The sequence below is a fragment of the Amblyomma maculatum genome, chromosome 10 (genome assembly GCF_055883805.1).
Source record: "Amblyomma maculatum isolate TAMU_Amacu chromosome 10, ASM5588380v1, whole genome shotgun sequence".
Taxonomy (NCBI): domain Eukaryota; kingdom Metazoa; phylum Arthropoda; class Arachnida; order Ixodida; family Ixodidae; genus Amblyomma; species Amblyomma maculatum.
Genome location: NC_139353.1, coordinates 65,450,912 through 65,468,609, shown reverse-complemented (window position 1 = coordinate 65,468,609; position 17,698 = coordinate 65,450,912). Strand labels below are relative to the sequence as shown.

Here is a 17,698-nt window from a genome sequence, read left to right as displayed (position 1 = left end):
GAACACTTTGCATTTTCCTTGTTCCTATTTCTTGCTTCTGCTGACTGAAGGCCCCGTTAAGCTGTCTCCCCATTTCATCTCTTAACTAACAAAATGTCTGGCAAATAAGTTCATTGTCATTGTGAACTTTGCCACATAGTTGACCATGCGTTGCAAGATGCCGATTTCTGGCACCAAGAAACCCAGGATGTGCAACATTGCGAGTGAGCGTTTGGGAATGAGTACCACACTAGTCCAGCTGTATGACGATGAACTATGTCCCCTTATTTTATTCATCATTTTACAATATTTTAGCGTTGGATCAACGCTTTCGCATGGTTTCATCGGTGGAACACGTAACACCTATAGGTTTTTTATTCCAGAAGGCTAAAAATGTCGGCGAGCAGTTACCCCAAGTCCAGTGCATTACCAGAGCACAGTTTCCTCCATTTATGAGGTCTAGAGATGGCTCTTTTGATCCAATGCATGTATCCAGAGACCCGAACAAACATCTTCCCTACTACTTTACTTTCTATGCATGGCATAGCAGCCGTAACGATTCCGACTTGTATAGACTGTCCATTGGCCCCCAGGAACGACACCGGTCCACCAGAGTCACCCTACAAGTGCGAAGAGAAAATAGTTCTTTTTTATTCCACAAGTTTTTTATTCGAGAAAATAGTTAACAGCTTCGTTTTTGGTCTTTAGCTTGTCGTGCAAAGGTAGCGTCACGGTGCCCATACAAAAAGTTTTATTATCCACAAGAAAGCGTATAATCTAGGCAACGATAAAATTAATCTTAAATAACTATGCCCACATTCGTATTAATTACAAACTGCTTTGTGCAGGCAAAATTAGCCCAGTTGCGAGAAAGTACCAGTGCTCCATTATGACACTGTGAATCAGTTTCCATGGTGACGTTATGTTGTCATGTTGCCCTCTTGCGTTCAGAGCAATTTGGCAATATGTTACATCCCTCGGCCTGCTACCTATTAGTAGCCTTTTTCGTAGAAAATAAAGAATAGTTACAATCAGCATGCGTTCCAGTTTTGCTTTTTTGTCCTTAAAGCGGCGCCGTTCTTCGGCAAAATGGCGTCGATTATGGGCACTACAAGGTCGTATGGCGCCTGATCGTGCGTTCTGCGAATGTTCGGCGTTCTAACTAGCCATGCGCTTTTATGTCATCGTTCCTTTTCGCCATTTGCAGATTATGACGCTATGACGGGTTCTTCCTTAGGAAGCGGGTTGAAATGGCTTTGATTTGGTTTCTATATAGTCTGTATCTTTCCAAAGCGACTCAGGCTTTGAGGGAGGCTGCAATTGAGACCTCACGAAATTTCAATGCCTTCTGAGTGGTGATAATAACGAAATGGTGCCACAGCGAACGGATTGAGCTTATTTCACATCCTTACCGGCCACTGACATCTCAGACTGGCGCATTAACTCGAATGATCACCGTACATTTCACTTCATTATTCTAAATGCGAATCCGCGAAACATCCCCCCCCCCCCCCCCCTCCAAGCTAACGAAACTGAAGCACTTTTAGCAGCTTTACTTAAGCACAGTCTGCAAGTGACTTTCATAACTGAGACTTGGCTGTACAAGAATAATAGTTTAACGGCTTCTTTCTTCAATTGCACTTGGATTTCAGACGGCACCCCTGCTTACGAAGGCGACGTATCTCAGTAGTAAGGGAACGAAACTTTACGGGCACACATCTAAACAATCCCGAAATTTACTTAAGCCTCCTTCTCAAGATACCTTACCATGGCACATATTTGTAACATGCCTCTTATAGAAGTCTCAACGCTTTCACCCCGATTACTTGCGGAAGCTGCACGGACGTCTGTTTATGTTTGGCAATATTAGATATTTTTCGCCATTGATTTCAATATGCCTGGCGTTATTCGCACCAGGAAAGGTTTTGGTACAAAAATGGCTTCGACATGCTTTCAATGCAATATTAGCGCATAGTATCTTAAACAAACCTTAACGCAGCAAACTAGAGAACATGTCTCTTATAGCTGAAGTCGCTTTGGGAAGTTAAGCCCCAAAACCCAAACTAACCAAAATAGGGAGCGTGTGTTTCTCAGATCAGTTTTAGATATCGTGTTGATAAACAATTTCATTTTAGTACTTAAAAAAGGCACATGAAATATCTTACCATAACATAGCCTTTATATCTTCCCATCTATCGAGGTTTTGTCAAACGAACGCTACTAAACACAAAATCACAAAAGCTTATACAAGTGAAAGGGAGGAGTCGACATCGATTACTTCAATATAGCGTTTCAAACTTCAAACTACGTCTCAGAAAAAAAAATGTCCCCCAATTACTAGCAAACTTTGAGAACATTTGCCAGCATCAGATTGAAAATAGGCTTCAAGAAGGTACTCCAATGGATCGCCCGACATATTATCTGAGGAAGATTCAAGCACCTAAAAAAGACTAAGCCTCCAGACTCTAGTGCCCTAGAAACACCAATGCTGAAGTTCTAGCATCCGATCAAGCGCCGAGCACTGGTGGTACAGTCTCTAGGGGCTCGAATGCTGTGCCGGAAGATGTCGTATGGAATCCGTACCGTGGTGGTAGCTTTCAGACAGGCGAAATGCTGGAGGCGAAAAGCGATGTTGGAACCCTTGTGCTGTGCGATGACATTTCCAATAAGAACCAGGAGTGGTCTAATTTTTCTGTGCCCTCCACTAGGGCAACTCGCATAGCCTGAGTCGCTTCAGAACGTTACACCCCCATCCAAACAAACGAAAGAAGGTTCCGGTTCACCATACAAAGTTACGTCGCTGAAATGCTCCCATGGTGCATGCAAAAATCGAGGAAAATTTTGAAAACACGTCCAGTATTCAAGGGAACCTGTCTAGCAAATAGTTGTGCACGACAACGGCATCAAATTTCCTCAAACAGTGTGGTACACTTTTTATTTACATTCACTCTTTTCAAGTAACTGTGATAAACATGTAAATAATTTGATAAATTTCTTGCATTCTTCAAGCAAATTTATTCTGTTGTTCTCTCCTCAGAATTTTTTTGGAGATGCTCATGGGACTTGATCCCAATTGTTCTTCTGCTCTTGATAATACAACACCATTTTAATGCTCTTTTCGCAGTCATTTTCTTGTGAAAATATTGCATGAGTCATTGTTGCTTGTTGCGCACAGAAACAGTTGCACCTATTTACAAAAACACAGACAACCTAATGGTGGAGAACTACCGGGCAACCTCGTTAAATCCCAAATCCTGCAAGTTGATTGAAAATAAGATAGAAAATTATGCGATCTAGGTTCTAAAAACAATGTGAGCTCTAACCTCCTGTCATCATGGCTGCGCCGAACTAAATGTTGAGCTATTATGCAGTTATATTGCGGCCCTTCACACCTCTAGTAAAATTATAGACACCAGAAAATTCCCCTCTATATACACACTTCCACAACTCTTTCCATAGTGTTCCGCACAGTAAACTACTTCTGAAGCTAAAGATAAAGCGAATACCCGCACCGCGCAGAAACTACATCTGTGCTTACTTAAAGCACTGAACGGAGTATGCAGAGACGGGTAGATTCTGTTCCCACCTACATTCTATATCCACTATAAGGAGAGTGTTGGGTCCTTGATTTGGTTTCGTTACCCAAATCTTGTTTTGTGGCTAATAAAGTTAACCATTTTTCTGATGATTAATGTTATTTCAAGAACTTTAATGATATTGTTTCTTGGTGAAACATATAGCGAATGTCACCTACCGTTGAAAAAACAGTATCTATGCGTATTACAAAAAATAAGATGCATCTGAAGTTTACTTAAGCCCTCAACATATACCTGTGACAAATGTAAAACATGTTTCTTTACGCGTTATTATTAAAGAAAAGCTAGTCTGTAGAGATCACATTTTATATAATCTCACCTGCAGTAAAAAGAAGCTGAAGTTTGAAAGAATAAGTTTAGAGGCCAAAAAAGCCTCGTGCCAAAATTACCGTATGAGTTTATCCTTTGGTTTTATCTCCAGTTCACTGCCGATATGCGGGACCGTAACACTAAGAAAAAACAACTTGTAGGAGGAAAGGGTGCACAACCGAGCAGTGCGCTTCGTACTCTGATGCTCCCTCGTTGGTTTCATTTCTCAAATAGTCTGGATTTTCAAACACGTCAGAACGGCGCGAAGTATTTTCTTTGTGAATCGGGTCACTATTATTCAGGGCGAGATAGAAACGGATGTAAAATCACAAAGTCACATATATGAACAACTTCGATTATCACTTGAATGCCCGCATCGAACCAAACCTCGCTTAGCGCGTTCCAGACTAGGCCGCGCCCTTAGACAGCTACGCAGTAAACGTCTGTACTTCCGATAACTTTCCCACAGTGGTTCCCACCAGCATGTCAGGCATATCCCACGAAGCTTAGACAATCTCACGAAGCTTAGACACAAAGTGTGCTCTTGATTATATGCGTATTCGTAAAGAATCATGGTCGGGTGCAGATGATGAGTTGTGAGATGTTTATAACAGAAGCAGTAGCCTGCTTTCTTGCGCAATAAAAGCAGGCACGCAAGTATAACTACGCGCTGAGGCCGTCAACCCTTAAAATCGCGAGACTGCACATCATGAAATGATCGCAATCAACGTTAACGAATCGGATTCATGTACAGTCAGAAAGTAATGAATTTGCAGTCATAAGTACAAGATCTTACCTCCCTTTTCCCCCTTTCGCAAACGCGGTTCTTTGGAAGGGTGACTGACATAACTATTAGTCCGAGAATATGGAAGGAGAAGCTTTATTCTTCAGCCGTGCCTATTTGACAAAACCCTATAAAAATCGCATTAAGAACAGGCTCTCTACGCAGCCAAATTCACGAAAATGCTTCGAGAAGAAAGTTTCTTATGGTCGGTTTTATTTTTTTATCTCTTCCCAGCAACGTCCCACTGCGTGGCGAGCTTTTGGCGTTGCGAGAAACAACTCATCCAAGAAGACATCAGTGCTGTCACCTGTGCGTGTTCACCCGAATGCATGCAGATCAGTATTCTATAGGGTGCACAACAGTAAGTTAACATGTTTTCTACGTTTACAACACACCCAACGCGAAGAACAGCGGATGCAAAAAGCTCCCTCGGATGGCTCTGAATGCCTCCGGCTCCCTAAATTAACGTTATAATGAACGGCTGGAGCAAGCTTTCAGTCCCTACATTTCTCCTCGGCAGCACTCTCACGGGCACGGGAGATTTGAAAATCGCGTTCTCGGTCGGCGATTGTACTGGTGTCTTGTGCATAATCAAAAATATACCATACAGATCTAATCAATATATAATGTACTTAATCTGTAGAGCATTAGCACATTTCGAAACCGCCTCTATGTCCCTTTTGCATCAACTGTGGATATACATGAGCTACTTTGCTATAAAAGCTCATTCACTCATTACCTTGGCCTTGAACACAGCTGTGAAGGGAACTTTAACACCCTTACTTTTGTTCGTTACGGGATCTGATGTCGTTCGTCTAGATTTCTTGTGGGACGAATAGCCTTGTATGGTTTGAAGCCAAATAAAAGTCAGTAATGGCTGGCCAATAGGCAATAATACAGAACACTGTTTAATGTGTTATGTGGCGCTCACGTTCCTGCATGACGTTTTCAGTTTGCACTTTAGTTATATGCCACGTTTGGCAAAAATATTTATAAAGTGCGATATAAGTTAGATATGAAGATATTTATCACAAAACATGCCCACGGAGATGCAATGAAGAAAGAAAACGATGCAATGAATGCTCCAGACCATCGTCTAATGGCAGATAGGATGCGAGTACCTTGGGGGAATAAGGTAGCACATCACATCGCTAATCCAGCAGAATGATATCTTCAAAGTGCCTTCCGAATAAAGCTATACGTTGAGCGCTTGCCTGTTGGGTCCCCAAGCTTACTCGATGCTGGTCGAATTATGGCGGTCCCCAAGCTTACTCGATGCTGGTCGAATTATGGCGGCTACTTGTCGTTATTAACGAAGCCAACTAAGCCCAAACTGTTATGAAAATCATCAAGGCAGCCGAGCCAGCAGGTGTGCCCGCTTAGCAAGCTCTGCTTGTGTGGCGTTCTCACGAGCACGAGAGCAAGACACAAAAGTAGGCCATTATGTGAAATAACAGTGGTAAACCATGAGGAAAATTTAAATGCGGCTATAAACGGGAGAGCGATTGTTATCCTCTTCATGTGTAGTCTTGTCTTCAATGTTTTCTGAGACAAACTGTCATGCATTATTCAACTAACGCTACAAGCATAAATAGTACACAAAAATAGTTGCAGATAAATGCTTTGTGACGTTAAAGGTTTTGCGCACGCTGAAGTTCTTGCTGTATAACTTGGCTTGCAACGTTTTGCCATTCACGTTTATCAGGCAAGATGCCATATATAAATAGGCGCTGTCACCTACGCAATAGCTATATCCTAAACACCAGAAAATTAGCTTAATCACCTTGAAATTATAAAAACAATCTCAGAAAATCATTGCTCGACTTCCCAATGCGCTGCACGACTGCTCCAAGAAAAAGGCGCCGGCATTGCTTGAAGCTTTGCGCATTATGCAATGGCGCCACCTGGCCGTTGCAGGTTGCCAGCATTGTTGCTTCTCCCACTCTGTGACAGCAAATTTATTCCATCAATATTGGGAAACAGAGAAAGTAAGCACGAACTGACCTGAACATTTGTTTTTTTTTTTTGGCGGGGGATATTCAGGTGTTACAACAGCAAACACGAAGGAGAAGCATGGCAAAAATGTGATATAAATGATTTAATAAAAACAATTAGCACTGCTAAGCATCTAAGCCCGCTGCATCACTCAGCTTGGGCTTATCAGGATTTCGCACCTAAATGTGTGGAGTAACCTAAAACTACGAATTTGCGACGGTAGGTCTTAAGGCTGCCTTTGCTATCTTTCCCTGCTTATTCCCACAGCAACAACGAAGAAGCCCAAAAATTCAACAATGCCTGCAGAATGGCATGGCTGACCGTGAAAATGCAGGAATGTGTTTAGGGTTAGGAATGCTGGTGTCAGCGCATGCACGGTCTTGCTTTGGGACCTACTTTATGCGTGCACTAGTAGCCGTTGGAGAAGAGTGTAACGCACAGCACGAGAAAGTGATTGTTTACGGTGTGCGATATAAGGTTGCAGATCGGTTATTTCCTTGTTTCTGTCGTTTGCACTTTGGCAGAGACCCTTCCTCAAAAATAGAGGGCGAAAAAAGATTGAATCTAACAAGATTAATAAGCGGCCACAAGTTGTCCCCTACATTCATAAAGTGGCCCTCACCGGACGAAAATGGCATAAGGTTCGATGTACCAGTAGTGTTCTTTGTGTTAGAACATATAGTGGATCAAGAGCACAAATAGGGGAAGATAAGAAAGGTCAGATCTAAAAGGCGCACGGTATGTTTTGTAGACCGTAGGATCTGCGCTGTATATGAATCCCACTGACGTGTGCAAGCGTACACACAGAAGAGTGTGGGTGGTGCATTATGAAATAACAAAAAATAATGAAAAGTCATTGGTAAATGAAAAGGGTTGAATTTGCCTCCTCACTGCTATAAACGCAGTGTCAGGGTACGCTGACCAGTAATAGGATGCTATGCTGGATTCTGTATGAGGTAGCTCGTGTAATATGAGATGTCTATCTGATAAAAATAGACAACTATTCTGTCAGCGATGGTTGCAATTTCTTAAGGAGCGATGAATTCATTTTTCTTGAAAACGTTTTTAAGAAATGGCAGATTTATTGTGATAAATGTATGGTAGTTTTGTTTGTTTCCTTTGTTTTTGAGTCGTGATGTATGGGAGTATTTTTGATCTATGTGTGTGATTGCTTTTAGTGCGTGTGTTTAACTCTGATCTGGGTTCATTGATTGGTTGCTCAGCGTGTCTTGGGCATGGTCTTGAATAGCACGTTGTACAATTATTTCGGAAAGAAAAAAAGTTTCATTGCTTTAGAGATTTATTCACGGGCTATAGATGGGTGTACGACATTGTTGTTGGCCGTGTGGTCTATATGAAAGTGGAAGTATTGGTGCTCGCTTTGTCATCGGGTTGGTAGTGAGCGCCCCTCATGTGCTTTTACTTTGTGTTGTGTCGTTGGCGCCGCATTTCGGCACTATCATTCACTGACTAGCCCAACAATCTGCTACTCCCTGTTATTCTGAGTTCCGGTGTTGTCTACTTCAATCTAGAAGGCACTGCCTTCATTATTATTGTAATCCGAGAAAAAGCTCCAACTAATCAGGCCCGATCGCCAGCTTCCATATGCCAGCGGCATATTCTTAAGGAGCATCGGGAAATCTTGGGCGGAATGTCTGGGTGCCTTTACGATAGTGCACTAGAAGAATTCGAGTTCATATTGGCTCAGTTGTCTAGCCCTGGAATATACTGATTTGTCTCTTCTGAGTGCAGCAGGTTCTACCACTCCTTTCATTCATATTGCCGCGAAACCTGCAAAACAGTATTTGTTGTTTTTTAACAGCCGCCGGCATACAGGCTTATCACTCTGATTCTGGACCGCGTATCAGTTCTGTAATCTTTGTTTGTTACTGCTCGATGTCGCGAGTCACACCTTTATCAGTTTTGTCGTAGCGCAAGACGCACCGAGATCTGTCTGGAAGGTTCCGGCCACTCGGGTGTCTTTCCACAATGTTCCAGCCCGTGCTGGTAGCTGTTTGCGACGTTATCTAGATTGTTCTGTGCAGCCTTTAAATTGAGCGTTGCCGAGTGTGACGGGCATTCTTTGTTCGACGATCGACGAGCACGTTTGTTTCTATCGCCGCCGCCGAGTTGCTTAGTTCTTTTGCGGGCGCAAGTCAGCCCAAATAAAGAGTTTCTTTAGTGCAATTATCGACCCCCTTCATTTGTGTCGTCGACCTCGTCAGTACTACGTGACAATATAATCCTTTTAGATTTAGTTACTGGAAACTGCTCGTGTATCAACTCAAAAGCGAGATACACGAAGGCACTTTTCAATTTTGTCTCTCCTCAGAGGGGTACGTCTCATGATGTCTTCGCGAGCATTCTCATATTTCATGACACGTCTTTTGAAGCGGCCATGCAAAAATATCATCGCAATAAAGCTTATATGTGTAAAGATTTTTAATTTCTGCGCTGCGTTTGATGTAGATAGTACTCACCTGACAAGTGGCCTTCACTGGCTCTTCTGTACAAATTACTGGACCAAATATCCGACGGCGCTTACCCCTGAAGGATTCCCGGATGAGTTCTTTGCAACGTTTTTCCTTCGCGCCAAAAAGTGATTCGTAGAGAAGCTTTTTACTGAAGCTCTTTCCTGGAATGAGTACGAAATCAATCCTTATCTTCAAAAAAAAGTTGATTTTAACAGTACATAGGGTGCAATTTAAGGAAGAACTCATGCATTCATTTTAGGTTCTTTCAAAGTATGGCAAATTTGTATTATATGCACCAGAACCACCCACCTATTAGCAAAATGTTAAGTTTAATTAGAAACACATAACCTGCATGTATTCTCTCATTAGAGTAGCTCGCATAACGTCCACGAAAATACCCGTTATGTAGCAACCTTCGTCCGCTGTGTAGATATCGTCTATGTCCAAGACCTGGCGCACAGCAATGTGACCAACTCATTTATGTGCAGTATTATGAGTTATTTAAATGTGAACCTCTATATTAAGCGCATTTTCTCAACCAAACGTGGGCGCGGTAGCAATGCTGCGACCATGTAGCTAAACGACGTAAGGCTCGTTTTGCAGATTTTGCCGCTGTTTACCAACACGTCGGCGCCTAGAATTCTTCTGAACTCATCACTGCTTGCGGTGATATCATCACAGCCGGCTACTAGAAACTTCCAAGCGGGATCACTTTAACGCATCCGGCTACATGACAGGATATAAATCCAGGCCTAAGCGCCCCTGTCTTCAGTGGCAGCGGCAGCAACGTGACGACTATATCTCGCTTAACCACGTATGGCTCGTCTTGCAGGTTCTCTAGTAAGCTCATGTGTCAAGTTTCCGCTCTTAGGATCTTTGTGTTGTTGTGCTTGCGCTCCCAGTGAAGTGTGTGCGTTACTTAGTCATTTATGTTTCCACCTTAAACTGGTACTGTCTGGTGATATGCAAAATCCAGGTCCTACTACAAATAAAATTCTGGAGCACATACTAGAATGACAAATATTGAAGTCAGGCTAACCGGCACTGAAGGGCAACTGGCACCATTCACCGAACACTGTGCTAAATTACTCGTGCTTAAGCTAGAACTCACAATAAATTGCCAAGAAGAAAAAATGACAGATCTTGAGAACATGGCCAGGCACAACATTATAGTATTCAGTCTTAAAGAAGACTCAAATGAAACGAGAGCCGGTATTGAAAAAAGTGGCACAGGATAACTTTGCCAATAAACTTGGCGTAAAGGTGATTTCTATTGAAATATATTCTTAGAATCGGTCAAACAAAAAGTGACGGATATCGATAGCTTATCATGAAGCTGAGCGTTTAAGATGAAAAAGTGGCTGTTCTCAAACACTGTAGCAACCTGAAGGGATCAAATATAAGCGTCACGAATGACTCACCAGAAACCCTTTCGAAAAGAAGGTTATTGTGGTAATCAGCAAAGGGCTATAGAGACACAGAGGAAAAAGTTAAACTTTTCCGGGGAAAACTGACAATAAATGATGTAGGCTATACCTGCAGCCTGGAGACTAGCAGTCGTGCTGAGCTGAGCGTCACTTGCGGCAGCTCATCCGATAAAGACAAATATAAAATAATCAACTTAAACTGCTAAATTTTAATGCTCGCAGTATTGTTAATAAGCTTGAAGGTCTGGAATTCTTGTCAATTTTGCACGAACCCCACCTAATTGCTGTCATCGAAACCTGGTTGAATGTTACAATGTTTTGAAGAAAGGCCAAGAACAACAGGTGGTGGCGTCACCTTATTAATTAGGAAAATTTAACTGATTAAAATCTTCGTCCAATAGATTAACGAGGAAATATATTGTACAAGTTATTTTTTATGGATACCGCACTGATAATTGGCGTTTTGTACAGGCACCCTGGTAGCTCTGTCAAATTTTTTCAGAGGATGAACTATATTGCAAATGTTGCTAATAAGCGTTGCAGAATTGTACTGTCGAGTGACTTAAGCCTGCCTGGTTTAGACTGGAAATCTAGTATTCTAGGAACTGTAGAAAAATTGCATGTCGACTACATGTTAGAAATAATAGCTAAGTACGGTGGTTAATCAAGCAACTCGAGTGCAGGGGCAGAGCAGCAGAATACTTGGTTTACTTTTACTGCCTGTTAGTATCCTCCAGTACGAAGTAACTATAAAAGACATAATTTCTGATCATAAAGCTTTTCTAGTGAACAATTGGTTGGATAATAACGTAATCTGCACAAAACCTAAACAGTTTATATTCTAACCACTCTTTACCCTGGCTATTTTAACCGGCCATGTATTTTAACCAGCCATGCAGATACTTTATGGACATAATTTAAAACTGTTTTTCGCAATTGTATGTTTCAGTGGTTACCCAAGATTAGATGAGTAGGAAGGCCCAGTCTACTCATTACGACTCGCAGTCTACTCACAGTCTACAGTCTACTATAAAATTTCCCCGAACCTCGGCTCATACTGCTATGCTTAGTACGCAAGTGCGAGCAGACTTACACAAAGCTAGAAGTTAATACGTTTTTACCACATTACGAGCACATTTGCAAAGCGATACATATACGGCTTTATATGTGAATTGAACGGTGATGAGGTGAATAGAAATATCTGCATTATTCCATCCATAATTGCTAACGCGTACAACAGCTTCTTCATTTCTGTCTTTGTCATAAGGCCTGATGATAGCACAACTGTAGAAAATGTACAATGCCAGAACTGTTTGTAATATGGACCCAAAAATTGCTATCTGGAAACAAGGAGCGTTGTCTTTGTTATTAAAACAACCCCGAAAAAGTCAGCTGGTCCGAATCTGATACCTAATGGATATCTCAGGTGCTTTTGCGAATGGGTGTCTGAGTTCTTCATAAATATTTTTACTTTATGTCTGAGTGAATGCTCCGTACCGGGTGACTGGCTGCTCGGGAAGGTTACTCGAGCTAATAAATGGGATAAAATGTTAACTTTGTTACAGGGAAGATCCGCCAGGGACGAAAATACTACATTTATTTTTGTGAAATGTTTTGTGCCCGATAGTGCACTGGGGGTGAAGAGTTAGATCAGCAATCAAGTTTTCATAAGACCGAGATCTTACCTTTACGTGGTCTTCCCCATCCCGCAGCGCGAAGAGGCTTGCCCCCGACTGAAAACTTTCGCTTAGGTAGACATACAGGTTTGACAAAGCTGTCAAACCTAAGCGGGGTTTGAAGCTGTCAACGACAAAAAGTATACAGTTTGGATGAGACATAACGAACGCTGGAAGAAAAGGACGTCGCATGAACACGTCCTGCTTCTAAATAATATCGCTGTTATAATGTAGTAATGGCGCAATTTGTACTGAATATTACTGCTACATCTTTTGAATCGTGCGATTGAAACACTTGCCCAGAAAAAGTAAGAATGGGTAAATATAAATGGATGACTCAGCAGACCAGTGGAAAACTTGTAATCCTTGTGCTCTGCATAGCGACCCTGTAGGCCGGGGCACGGCCGTCTTGAAGAAAACATTAATAAAATTTTCTATCTGTTTGACAACAATTACAGCCATTTACATTGGTCAAATTTCTGAACCTATCGCATGCGCTGCCCTGCATGCATACATCTGAGGCTAGCACCTGATTTATCTACTGGCAGTAATAATACACACTTCATTTTGCGCATCCCATAATGTTTTATAGACAACGCTTCTCTCACCAGTAACAAATTCAGGCTCATTTGAAACTATTAAAATGAACTTCGTTGACCCAACAAAGAAGTGACCTTAAGCTCAGCAGAGATATACGTTGTAAGAAATTGTTTACACTGAGTAAGGCTGAAAGTTTGTCTTGAAATCATCCAGGCAATACTGAAATGTTAGACACGTAAAAGGGTTTTTGAGTTTCGCGGCTATCGGCGCCTTGGTCTCGACCCATCCCTGTAGACATTCCAAACACTATCTAAAGAAGAATCAGCGAACAGTGAAACCCTCTTTTTTCCTGCTTCGTGACTGCTTGGTTGGCTTAATAAAACGTTGTTTCGTATTTTTTATGGGCTATTAGTCGCAATTTTGTATATTCAAGTATTGAAGGTTTTAACAACATTGACGTAAAACGCAGCGAGAGGTTGTCCGGCGTTTACGGTGAATACGGTAAGACGATTACTGCTGGCGCTGTGTAGGAAAGAAACTTTTCAGTGTCGTCCAGGAAGTGCTGTGCGAAACCAAGGCACTTTACATTCTTGTTTGTCTGTTTTTGATATGAAAGAGCAAGGACCTGTAATTAAAGCGTACCGAAAAGAAAGTAACTGTGCGGCCTAAAACTGCTGTTTTTCAACCGAGTCATGTCATCGAATATTAAATGCTCGCGGCCTTTTCCACCAAGACTAGTTTCTCATGAGGTATTAAAATTGGTTGTCTCATCTCTTTCGCTCTGTTTATCTGAACGAGTGGGACAATAACCTTGCCTTGCCATTGCAATCGGTACTGCGACGCTACTGCCTTGCTGAAAAATTTGTACCTAAACGAACAAGACATGATTTCAAGCCCTACCATTTAAGTTCATCGTGGCAGCGCTTATTTTTTATCTACTGGTGATCATTTTAGTCTACATTCTCCGGTTTGAAAGACATCAAAAAAAAAACCCAAAAGAAAGCCGTGCGGAAGTCTGACAGATGGCAGCATTTTAGAGAGGAGGAAGCGGCAAGTCATGCATGAAGGAGCTGCAAGTCAGGATGATTTGGCAATGGGGATAGCGTTTACGTGAGACCTTCACTCGTTAACTTCATGCGTTCCGCGACTAGGAAATGAATTACCGAGAAGTTAAAGCATGTGCAGAAAATATAATGACAAGCTTTATTTTCTGGTATCGGGTACATGGCGCATCGCGCAGATATGAAGGGTATTCTGTCGATGCGCAAGAGAGGCCAGCTCAATAGCCAATAACGCGAAATATGTGAGCTGCTAGAAGATTTCTATATCAGTGCTCGCGAAGCGTTGATGCTGAGTAGGTGTAAACATAATAGACAAGCGCATTACCAGAATTGTTCCTGGCTATGAAGTGCTCCATACATACTCAAGAGCTGCTCAGCCCAAGCAACGGAGCTCACGCATATGCATAAAAGTAAGTTGCTTCCCCGACTGAACTGATGGACACATATCAGAGATATGGTTGCTAAATTGCTGAATTGCGTTCCAAAGAGACAATGCGCGAAAGACAAATCATCTCGAACCATGTAGCTTTCAGATGAATGCAATGGTTTGCAAACCCTCAAGTGTCTGTGATCTTTTGAGCAAAGTAACCTGATTCATGAGTGAGTGAGCGAGTGCGTCAACTTTATTGTCCGACCGAAAAGTCTCTTTTCTACCCCAGGTTCTCCCCTCTAGAGGAGAGGCGCCCGGAGGCGTCTGCAAGCAGATTTTCATCAAAATCCGGTGTCAAATAAATATATATTCCCAGATTTTGAAGACGAGGGCTGCAGGATTTGCGGGCAAAGGGGCACCCTGAACCACATAATATGGGAGTGTTTGCATTCCCCAGGCAGGGAAACTTGATATTACTTGATAGTAGAGAAGCCTGAGAGGCTTTGCTGGAAATCTCAATGCCGGAACACCAGCTACTAGCGGTTTGACTGGCTGAAGAGGCCGTCAAGATCCAGGATATTTTAACCGGATTCATGGTAGCATTTTCTAAAGCTCTTGGTGTGTACGAATTATCACTGCTGCTGAAGTTGAAATCCCCACAAGCCCCATAAATGCGACAGACAACGTTACAGTGTTGAGCTTGCAAGCCGTTTTTTGTGCACACGGGCGATCAATTTCCGGGGTGTCATAATTTTCTTCATTTTTATGAAACGAATAAACAAAACATACTGCTCACCTAATATAAAGAATACCAAATATTTTTTTCTATAATTGTGATTGAGTAGCCTGCGATGTCAACTTTGTATTCAACTCCAGCGGAGACGGAAAATACCGCAATATCCGAGATGCGATCTACATGCGGACGAATAGTTCAGATGCCGCGTTTGAGAGAGGAAGGAAACTTCTGTGACCGTGTGGTAAACTGTGTTGAAAACTGTGGCTTTCGCAAAACCGCTCATCGGCGGAACGGTATGCATGTTATTTGCATTGCTTCGCGTGGAAGCTTATAAGCTATTGGGAGAGCCGCAACTTTGGTCCGTGCCTATATTCGGCGCGTCGCTAAACAATCGTCTGTGTTGTTGAATAAAAGTTCACAGACCGGATCATCACGCGACGACCGCAGTATGAAGACAGGGCTGGTCTCCAAGAAAAATATCCGGTGGCATTACATGGGAAGTTTATTCGATGGGATGGAGTAGATTTTTATAAAATGCTATATTGAAAAATTCCTCTCTATAGGTTTTTCTGCTTGAAATTGAATTACAGCCTGTCCGTGCTAGATTGTGCACTGGCAGGTCCAGAAGATTTTAAGTGCTGCTCTGCAATTTAAGTGAAGATATAATTTATCTCTTGCTCCTTCGGCAGTCTGTCTCTGCTAGATTGTGCACTGGCTAGTCTGTAAGTGTACAATTGCTGATATGCCAAATAAATGGAGCTAAATTTTATATTAAGTACTGTTTTCCCTGACAACTACATGAGCTAAAGTGAAGCTTCATGGAAATGCGTTGTTGGAGTAATGGCTCTAGTTTGTGCGTTTTATTGATTGGAACCGTGCAAGGACACGATCACATTAAAGAAAAGGAATAGAAGGAGCGCCTGCTACTAACTGTGTATATTGCGGAAGACATCACTTTTTAAACGCTGATGTACATCAGGTACAGAACGTTGTAACAAGAAAAAGAAACAAGATTGTAACAGCAAAAAGAAACACCACGTTCACTTCAAATCGCCCGCCTGCCTTCCTGAAGTTCACTAATTTGTGCATATACGGAACTGCACCTCAGCTCACTGGAAGTAAGTTTAAATTTGTACAGCAAAGACTGCCACACAGTTGTTACCAAGTGGCCCGGGTGGCCAGTGCTGTTCACTATATGAAGCTGGCTGCAAAAGTCAGCCTGCATGCGGTGTTTGCAGGATTTATCTTGGCAGAGCGCAGTGTAGGCCGGTCATGGCGATGCTTTGATTCGCCAGTATTAAATGGGCACTGCTGAAAGGCATGAAGCTTTTTCTGGGCCTTGGTTTGTACACCCAGCCCATACGATCCTTACTGAACAAGTCGAACTAAACTCACAGAAAATGTATTTTGCTCCCTTTTAAGCTGTTCCCTAGTGAAGGTAAGGTCTTGAGAAATATCTTTAGAAATTCTAAGAACAACAGAAACCATTGCATCGAATATAAAGATGTGGTACCTTCAAAAATTATCAGCAAAGCGAAAAAAAAGCGCCTGACAAGTGTTTTAACTGCGCTCATATGCGCCTGTCAATGTAAGAAGAGAAGTTACCATCAAAATAGGGACGATAGCCGAACCGATGCAGATAGCAGCTGTTTACAAATAAAACAATGCCACGAGCTTTCCTGAACATCGACGGAAGAAGATGATCGGTCGGATGAATCGGAAGAGGAAGAAGAAGAGCAAGGGCAGAAGGAGATTTGTACGCTTCGCTGTGGTGCTGATTCGTTCGATCCCTGTAAATAAACCACGCTTGTTTACTAAGCCCGTAACAATACGCTTAAAATTGCTGACAGTGGAATGAAGATAAAACTCAAGCAGGGATGTGAAATGATCACTGGGTTTCGCAATGGCGTTCTGAAAGTCAGCTTCATAAAAATCCTCAAGGCTTTTACAAACGGCTACAAAGAGACCATCGCAAGGAACAGAGTAATGCAGGTTTTCTACATCATTTGAGAACGCACATGAAACATTGTCCAGTCCAGCTTCTATTTCAGAGATAATAGAGTCAGAGTTCTTATTAAGAAGAGGGTGATCCACATTAAGATGTTTCAGAGATCATTGTAGATACTGAATTACTCGAGATCATCCGTTCGCTGACACGATACCTCGCAGGTGACTCTCAGATTTATGGGCCTTATCAGCGGAGAAAGCTTTCCGCAGGGAGTGCCGATTTTCAAAGAACTTCCATAAACATCTACAAACTCCCATGAAGTTTCAGTTAACTTTGTGAAAATGAGAGCGAATAATGAAGGGGTGTTGCCGACAGGGAGGCTTCACCGCAGCTTCCACATCTTTCTAAATCCAGCATTTGAGTGTGCCCGTTAGTTTTTGTCTCTGCTCGTTGGTATCCCTTGTGAGCATAAGTGAATTCATGTGCAAAGTTGTCGCAAAAAACAGCGTTGCTTGTGCGTTGTTTCATGGCAACGCAGCCCGCAATAAGCCATTGTGCTGCCAGCCGCATGAAGAGCGATGACACAAACCTTGTCATGGACCGCCTGCTGTCCGTGCCCAGTCTTTTTCTTCGTATTGCTGTTCTCATTTAATGACTGTTTAGTCCCTGGAATCACGGGTTACCAGCCGGCCGGTGTCAGCTGTTCGTGACAATGGTGGAATCGTGGTCTCCTTTGATGCTGGGCTTCCCGTCTCGCAGTTTTGGGCCGTATTCTGTTCTCATCAGCCTGTTCTCAAAGTGTA

At 42.4% G+C, this 17,698-nt stretch overlaps 1 long non-coding RNA gene across 2 annotated transcripts; it reads right to left on the bottom strand.

Annotated features, from left to right (window-relative positions):
• Positions 1 to 244: 244 nt before the first annotated feature.
• Positions 245 to 12,419, bottom strand: LOC146176710 (uncharacterized). 2 transcript variants are annotated; one of them, XR_014701202.1, is made up of 3 exons: positions 12,250 to 12,419; positions 9,144 to 9,298; positions 245 to 599 (listed from the first exon to the last, which is right to left on the bottom strand). It is a non-coding gene; the product is annotated as an uncharacterized LOC146176710 (long non-coding RNA). The 2 variants fall into 2 exon arrangements; XR_014701203.1 differs by lacking the exon at positions 12,250 to 12,419 and adding an exon at positions 10,559 to 10,698.
• Between the last annotated feature and the right edge of the window lie 5,279 nt (positions 12,420 to 17,698).